The sequence below is a fragment of the Acinonyx jubatus genome, chromosome B4, assembly GCF_027475565.1.
Source record: "Acinonyx jubatus isolate Ajub_Pintada_27869175 chromosome B4, VMU_Ajub_asm_v1.0, whole genome shotgun sequence".
NCBI classification, from domain to species: Eukaryota; Metazoa; Chordata; class Mammalia; order Carnivora; family Felidae; genus Acinonyx; species Acinonyx jubatus.
In genome coordinates, this window is record NC_069387.1 from 47,665,626 (window position 1) to 47,674,126 (window position 8,501).

General features: G+C 36.6%; 1 pseudogene; it reads right to left on the reverse strand.

Moving 5' to 3' along the window:
* The window catches only part of LOC106965711 (sterol-4-alpha-carboxylate 3-dehydrogenase, decarboxylating-like), a 28,675-nt pseudogene extending 22,326 nt beyond the window's left edge, over window positions 1-6,349 (reverse strand).
* Between the last annotated feature and the right edge of the window lie 2,152 nt (window positions 6,350-8,501).

The window sequence follows — 8,501 nt, forward strand, 5'->3', positions numbered from 1 at the left end:
TAAAGGTCTAGAACGTTTACCCTTTCCATATAAATTTTAGAATAAGTTTGACTATGTCTACATGAAACTGTCTGAAATTTTGGTAGGCATTTTGATAAGCAGGCAGATAAATTTGGGGACAATTGATGTATGTGCTATGTGGAATTTTCCAATCCATAATCATGATATGGTCTCTTCAAGTGTTTAAGTCTGATTCTTTTTCTGAGCATTTTATAATTTTTGCAAACTGATTCACTATGTTTTGTTACCTTTATACCTAACTATTCCACTTTCTTTTGAGCAACTGTAAATGGTATTGCATGCTTTATTCCAGTTTCTACTTGTTCCCGGTCAATATGTAGAAAAACAGTTGATTTTTGTGTGCTGATCATGGATCCTGTCACCCTACTAAACTGTCCTAGAAGGTTTTGTTTTGTTGATTCTTTGGAATTTTCTGTATATATATATATGGCATCATTTGCAAATAGTAGTAGTTTTCTTTCTTTCCAATTTGTAAACCTTTTGTTTCTCTTTTATGCCTTATCACTACAATGGCAAAATTTTCCAGGTCTGTGTAGGATAAAAGTGTGAGAATGGATAGCCTAGCCTTATTTCTGGTCTTACAGGGAAAGCATTCTTTCACTATTAAATACGATGTTAGCTGTAAGTTATTTGTAGATGCTCTTTCTGAGGTTAGAAAAGCCCTCCTTTATTCCTGGTGTACTAGGAGTTTTATTACGGATGAAGGTTGAATTATATCAAATATTTTTTCTGTGTTAATTTATATCATGTGATTTTTCTTCTTTAGTGGTTGTTATGTGAATTACATCGGTTAAATGTTGAATATTGAACCAGCACGTATACATGGAATAAATGGTACTTGGTTGTGATATATTATATATCTTTTCCACGTTTGGTTAGATTGCTAAAATTTTGTTGAGTTCCAAGAACTCTGCTTCTCACTAGGATCAAAGAGTTTCAGATACTTCGAATCTCTGACAAACAGATATTTTTTTCTACCAGGCCCGCACTGTCTTACTTCTGTGAAGGAGATGTGATTTTAGGGATACTGGAAAGACTCTTACCGTACCTTTTCTCAGGCTTGCTGATAATAAAAAAAAAATTTCAGAGGAAACAGATTATTTCATTCTACAGTTAGAAATAAACAGCTTAAAATGCAAAACACCTATGGGAAAAATACATGTGCAGGTTTTGGCCTTGGGAAAAGCAGTGGTACCGACAACCTCTAATGTCGGCTATCACGAATGGCAACATGTAGAAATGTCGCATTTGCCACTCCTCCCAGCCACCCGTGATCCCTGCACTTCTTATCTCCTACTCTTTCCTACACACACTACATCAAAGCCCCATTGCCAAACCACTCCCCAAGATGTTTAAAATCACAGACACCTGTTTTTTTAAATTTTAACATGGATGTGCAACATAAATAAAACATATAGATCTGAATTGTTCTGGATTAAGTGGGATAGCTGGAGAGGAAACTCAAGCCCAACCCTTTTTTCTCTGCCAACAGTTCCAAAACCACTCTCCTAACTCATTTTCCCCTGAAAAATATGCAGGATGGTTGCCTGAAGAGTGGGGAAATATTGAAGCAAGACGATTTCTTTTTGGTTAAAACTACATAGTTTTTAAAATCCAAACATGGAAGGCTAATCAAAATCACTGCTAACGTCACTCTTTCTAATTACCTTAAAAATCAAAATAAAACAGAATGTTGTGCAGGACCGAAGAAGGAGAATGTCTCTGCAGAAATTATGTTGATGTCACTGGGATGAAAGACATGCTCTATGTCCAAGTTTTGACTGCAAACAGGGAGTTCTCTCTGTGAGCCTCCAAACTCCCCATTCCCAGCCTCTGCTGCTATCTTCCTGCACCAATGTGGATTCAGTGACTCTCAGGTCACCACAGTCTGTTTTTGGATGGGGGGGGCGGATTTTGAGGAAGTCTTGGAGCTCAAGCTTTAGTACTTGTGGCTATGTCAATACATGTAATACAAAACCTAGAAATGATGATATAACAATAGAAGTTGTGGTAGGGTGGTGAGGTTACAAGATTTTATTTCCCCATAAATTTTGAAAATAATGTTCAAATTTAGAATTTGGAGCTAAGTAAATTGTGTACTTTATAGCTTTAATAGGAAACAAAGAAGATGTAACTGGGATTTCCATTAGCCCAATGTACTGTCTTCCAGTGAGAAGGGAACACAAGACTTGTGGAGGTGGGGTCTTCTGCTCACCTCCTCATACTCTTGCCCGGCTGTCAGAGAGCAAGCACAATTAGGGCTCCACTAAATGTAAAATGAAAATTTTAATCTAGGCTCCATGGTTGTAAAAGATGTAGGAAAGAAGAGTTCTTGCATCGTGGAAGGATTCCTGTACTTTGAGGCAGGATGTTTATGTTCAATTCCTGCTCTGAGAATAACTAACCATGTGATTTTGAATAAATCACTTCATATCTCCAGCTGTTTTCTATAGGACAAAATATTTATCTCACAAGGATACATTGTTAGGTGCTTCAGAGTTGCACTGGCATCTCTCACATTAGGGGAGAGCAATTTCCTGCATGCAACCAAACAGCTATTTACACTTGGAATTAATCTCTGGGCACTACTGATGAAAACATTTTCTACAGTGGTTCTTGAATTTGACCAAGTTTTGGGAGTTTTAAAAACAGATTTCGACCCACCCCAAACTAAGAGAATCAGCATTTCCATGGGCAAGATCCAAGACTAAATATTTTCAAAAGTGATCTACTGTGATTTTGATGATTGCCCAGACTTGGGGAAACCTATGCTTTTCAACCTTTAAAATGCATGTGATTCACTCAGGCTTTTGTTAAAATGGAGATTCTAATTCAGGAGACCTGGGTTGGGGGCTGAGGCTCTACTCTCTAGGTAGCAAGGGTTTAGATGTCCTTTGGGTCTCCCTCTCTTTGAGAGGGCAAGTCACACATTGTCTAGGAGGTTCTCTCTAGGAAAAGGGGAAGATGACTTGAGCTCAGAGACTTTTAGTTTGTGAGTAACTCAAATGGTTAAAAACCACATAAATTATTCCTGCCTGGACTAAAAAATAAGTGGTTGAATGTGTAATTAAAATGTCAACTCTGAGAAGGCATTAAAAGAAAGGAGGCAGTGGATCAAATATCATTCCTTGTTTTTATAAGATATTTTGGGAGCTAGGGGTGGAAACCATGCTTTGTTTTGCATGCTCATGCATTGGGCAACTTGATTGTTATCTTATAACAATTTAGAATCACTTCAGACAATAGCCCAGGTAATAAAGGTCCTTTGCTATTGAAAGACTCCCTCAAAATGAAAATTTATTGGGAAATTCCATTTTTAATCGTTCAAATTCAGACTTCTCATAAATATTGAAATGGGACCAGGAAACATTTTAAGAAATCCAAACAAATATCTAATTTTCAAAAATAAGTGAACGTAGAAAGCAATCCCATTTTGACGAGTTTGTCAGGGTCTGGGTTCTTATCCTCAACTTTGTATGTTCAGACACTGTATTATTAAAAGTTAACTATAATATCAATGTTCTTAATATACACCAAACAGCAGGCAGGTATAGCAGTTATTTCCTTGTTCTGATCAGGGTGTATTTTCCTATAGGCAAACTAATGATGATGATGCCAGGAGGCATGGTTTCATAAGAGAGGGATCACTTATATAATCTAAATGCTTACTATTATCAAATTCTGGTAATTTGATTATTCAGTCTCCACAGTGGAATTGCATCTATGGTGGGTAAAGTGCAGGGCCCCAACCCAGATAAATGGATACTGTTACCAATGCGGTCTCTGGCCATAATCTACCAAAATGGTGCATACTTGCTGAATACCAACCAGTCTGTAAGGTGGATGGGACATTTGAGTCAGTCTGCCAGAATATTCTCATCTCTGGAAAGTGAATAATAAGTCAGTGTTTCTTATTTTATGCTTTTATTGCTGACAACCACAACCTCTCTTCCTAAAATTCACTAAATAATACTTTTTTTCTTCCTTTAGGAAAATAGAACTGACTATACTCCTTGTGAGGTTTCAGGCTCGTTATAGTAAGCATTCCAAGATTTAATGTTTATTTTGTGATATTTATTATTTTTTCCTTTACCAGCTCCCAAACACAATTCCATTTCCTTATCCCCTCAGGAGGCACCCACTCTAGTATTTATAATATATGTTCTTCCAATCCACTTTCCATATATGTTTTAATCTTTGAAGAATGCAAGGTGGTATTTTGTCCGTTAAATATTCATATACATTTAACGCTATAAAATAAAAGTTGTAATTGCATTTTTCTTATGTTTTTCACACAACATTTGCTCTTGATGACCAACAAAGTTAAGAATTCTAGTTATGGCTTCTGACTACTACAATAGTAATTCTATTCTATGTATATATCAGATGTTCCTTGGTCATTCCACTAGTGATAATCATGTTAGATATTTCCAACTCTGCTACCATAAGCAATACTATGTGGGTATTCTGGTGCACTCAATCTTTTGATTGAGGTTTTTCATATATAGTTAGTGAGTTTTAAAAATTAAAAATACCTTCCCCACTCAATCTTCTATTCATTTGCCTTGTCTAAATTGTCCTTAATTGAAGAGAAATCTCAGTTTTGATGTAGTCAGATGTATACATTTATTTGTTAACATCATAAAAGTACAAACTAAAGAGGAAAAAGCAATTTGTACATTTGATTACCTCATTATTAGTTATCTCCCAGATATATATAATATATATATGCTTATATAATATATATATAATATATATATAGTTATCTCCCAGATATATATAATATATATATATATATAATAAGTTACATGTATACAGAAATTCATTTATGCATTCTTTACTTGTTTTATTGGTCTATTTATTTGTTCTTGTTCTAGAACTGCACAATTTTAAATATTTGGCTTTTTTTTTTTTTTTTTCACTTGAAGGAGGCTTGTTTATTGGACCACAGGGGATAGTTAGTAGCCAGGGAATGCACTGAGAGGACCCAATCTCCGGGGTGCCTCCCTCGATCTTCCATAGGTGGTGACAGTTTTGCACAGTCCTTTCTATGGTGTCATCTATGGTGACTAGGGGCCGGTAGCCCATGACCTGTTTGGCTCTCTCACAGCTTAATAGTGGAATGTGCCAACCAGCATGACCCGCATTGGTGTGAAAGGGGGCTGGAGATGGATGACAGGACTGATCACCGTCACCAGGAGGGACAGCAGAAGGGCCAGGTGGTAGGGCACCCAGCACAGGATGTGGTACTTGGGGGCCTCGTAGTTGAGGCCTGTCAGGATGTGGGGCAGGAATGTCCAGAAAGGGATGGGTTCATCGTTGGTGATGTGAAATGCCTTCCCAATGATGGCTGCATCTTGGGAGAGGTGTTTTGCAGCCAAGATGTGTCCGTGCACCACGTTCTCCACGTTCTCCACAAAGGTGAAGCCCACCAGGTCCTCCCCGTTTCCAATCACAAACTTCATGTTGCATTTCTTGGCTGCCTCGATGAGGATGGGGACCAACTGGGGGTCTTTGGGGCCAACAGTGACATAAGGGCGAGTGGCTATGGTTACAAATTTCCTCTCAGGCTCACTGGGGTCCAGGACTGTTCTCTCCTTTAAGATTTTTGTCTCCATGTAACAGTCAATGGGTTTCATGGCATAAGGGAGGTCTTCAATCCCATTCTTGATGTTGACACCCTCAAAGATGAACTGACACTGCTGGTTAAAATTAGTTTCTAAACCCCAGCCTCTTTGCAAGTTTTAATGACATTCTTGGTTGCAATGTAATTCACTCTGTAAGAGTTCCTTGTCGTTACTGGATGGTGGGGGTGATGCACGGTGGAAAACTGATTATACCTTTCAGAGCTGGGTATGGATCCTGTTGGTTGCAGAGGTCACCCGGAAAGAATCCCCCCCCCCACCCCGGGGGGGTTGTCAAACCCTTGCCACATACCAAATCCATTGACAGTGTGGCCTCTTGCCAGCAACTGCTCCACCATGTGCTGCCCCAGGAATCCAGCGCCTCCAATCACTGTGCACTTGTTGGCATTTGGAACGTCTTCTGTCAAATGTGTCCATGTGACCTGGTCTCTCATTGGCTCACCAAATGCTTGTTCCATTTCAGCTCCAAATATCGTTACGTTTGCGATGAAGTTTTCTCAGTGCTCACTCAATCCTCAGCAAACCAGCCTCCATCCGTAGGCGATCCCCGGGGCCAGCCTCAGCGCTCCCTCAGCTTGCACCCAAACACCTGCAGGCGCCAGCGGCCATCCGTTTCTCCACGCCCCAGTGAGCCCAGTACAATGTTGCTGGAGTACAAACACCTTTGTTCTTCTTTTTTTCAAAATGTGTTAGTTCTGCAGGAATTTTTATTCAGTCACATTAATTTTTGAGTTAATTTATTAAGGATCTTCCTTTCAAAACTTTCTGAGGTTTTGATTGGAATTTCATGGAGTGTATAATTTATAAATTATTTTAGAGGCAAACTGCTATTAACCCATATACACATACAGACATATATGATCTTTTGTATCCTCTAACAGAATATTCAGATTTTCTCTATAAAGGTCTTATGCCATCTTTTTTAATTCCTAGGAATGGTGCAAATTTTGTAAAATATAATTTTTTATAGTTGATTATTATTGGACTAGAGGAAGAATATTAATTCTTATATGTGGCTCTTTTATTAAGTAAATTTATTGTACTTCTTATAGTTATAATATATATAGTAATTTTCTTGGGATTTCATTGTAAATGAAATCATTCATAAATAATATCTACTTGTTATTATAGTTTTTCTTTTTTGCCTTTTTTTACTAGGAAGACTTACAATACTTGGTTGAGGCACCATTTATAATGACAAAAATTCTTGTCAGTCTCCTAAACTTATGTAAAGTTTGTCTAAAACTTTTATATTAAAAGTGATTGGAAAACAGCCATAAGATTAAAGAAGCTCTGTTCCATCCATAATTTTCTGATAATTTTATTATTAGTGTATTTTGAAAATTATAGCATACGTTTTTCTTTTTTTCTTTTTTATTCTGTGATGTGGCAAATTTGAGAGTTTTTTTTTATGTTTGACCTCCTCATATTCCTGAGTGATACCTACATTACCATCATGCATTAAAAAGGGAAAACGTTGAGGTAAAGGGGATTGATCCTAGTATTACTCCTATTTTTCTGAGAGTTTGAAAATGTTCACAACCAAATTTTAAAATTTAAACTTTAAAAATTTAAATAAGAACCTGTTCAATAATCGGGAGTTAATATTTTATGTAGAACTGTTACATCTATGTGGTTTTTCTTAAATGTGTCAATATCATTAGTTATTTCTCTTTTTTAGCAGGGCCCTTCATTCTCTACAGGGTAATTTTATTTATTTAATTTTTAATATATTATAAGTTTGCTTTATTTTTTAAGGCTCAGAGGGCAATCTTATTTCCCTGAGTGTAAGCCATTATCATTTCACAGGAGTTCTCAAAATCCTATGAAAATCATACAACATGAAGGATGCTTCCCTCTTGAGCTTCTGCTTAAGGCAGAGGCTGTGAGATTTAGGGAAATATAAGGAAAGTGGGGTCATTTTTTGTTTTCTTTTTTAACCTTCCCAACCTGTTTTCTAGAAACCAGATGGACATTCTAGCTTCTGGTAATTGGCCAATAGCTTGGTCAAATGAACTCTTCTAAGATGACAGTTGTGAAATCTGGACACTACATAAAGCACAATTATTAGAAGGCACCAGAAAGTGATCAAATGCAGGCTGAAGGGAATAAACCATTCAAATATGGAAAATACAACAGGTAAGTTTTGCAAATTTACAGGTTTGTGCCTGAGCACATATCTTGCACAACTTGGGGTAACAGACAGCCATAGTTCATCAAAAATTATGTGAACCAGACCTCCAATTCAAAAAGTTAGAGAAAGAACATCAATATTAACTTTATAAAGGCAGAAGTAATTACTAAAAGTAAAAACCCAATGAGTTAGAAAACAAAAATTACAAAATAAAAGAATATCATATTTGGGAAGTTATCAACAAAATAGAAAGCATTTTTGTAGTCTAGTTAAAAGAGTTAGGCATAGATGCACAGATACAATAGTAAGTTGACAAAAGGGAATAAATAGCAAAGTGAAATAATTTTAAATTACCATGTAACTACTCTATAAATCTTTTGCAAATAAATGTGTAAACCTAAATGAAATGAATAAGTCTCTAGGAAACTATAGTTTATTAAAAATGCAGTTAATATAGCAGATCCTTGCAGACCAAGTTCACTGACCCAGACGATTTCATAGGGAAATGCTCCTTAACCTTTGAAGATGTAGATAGCCCCAATGCTATTTAGGCTATTCCAGTACATAGGGAAAAAAATTCCAAATTCTTATATAATGTAAATATAGCACTAGCGTCAATATCAGATGAAAACTTCACAAAAGAATAACTAATTTTGTTTATAAATACTGATGCGAAATAGTCAATTATAAAAATCACAAAG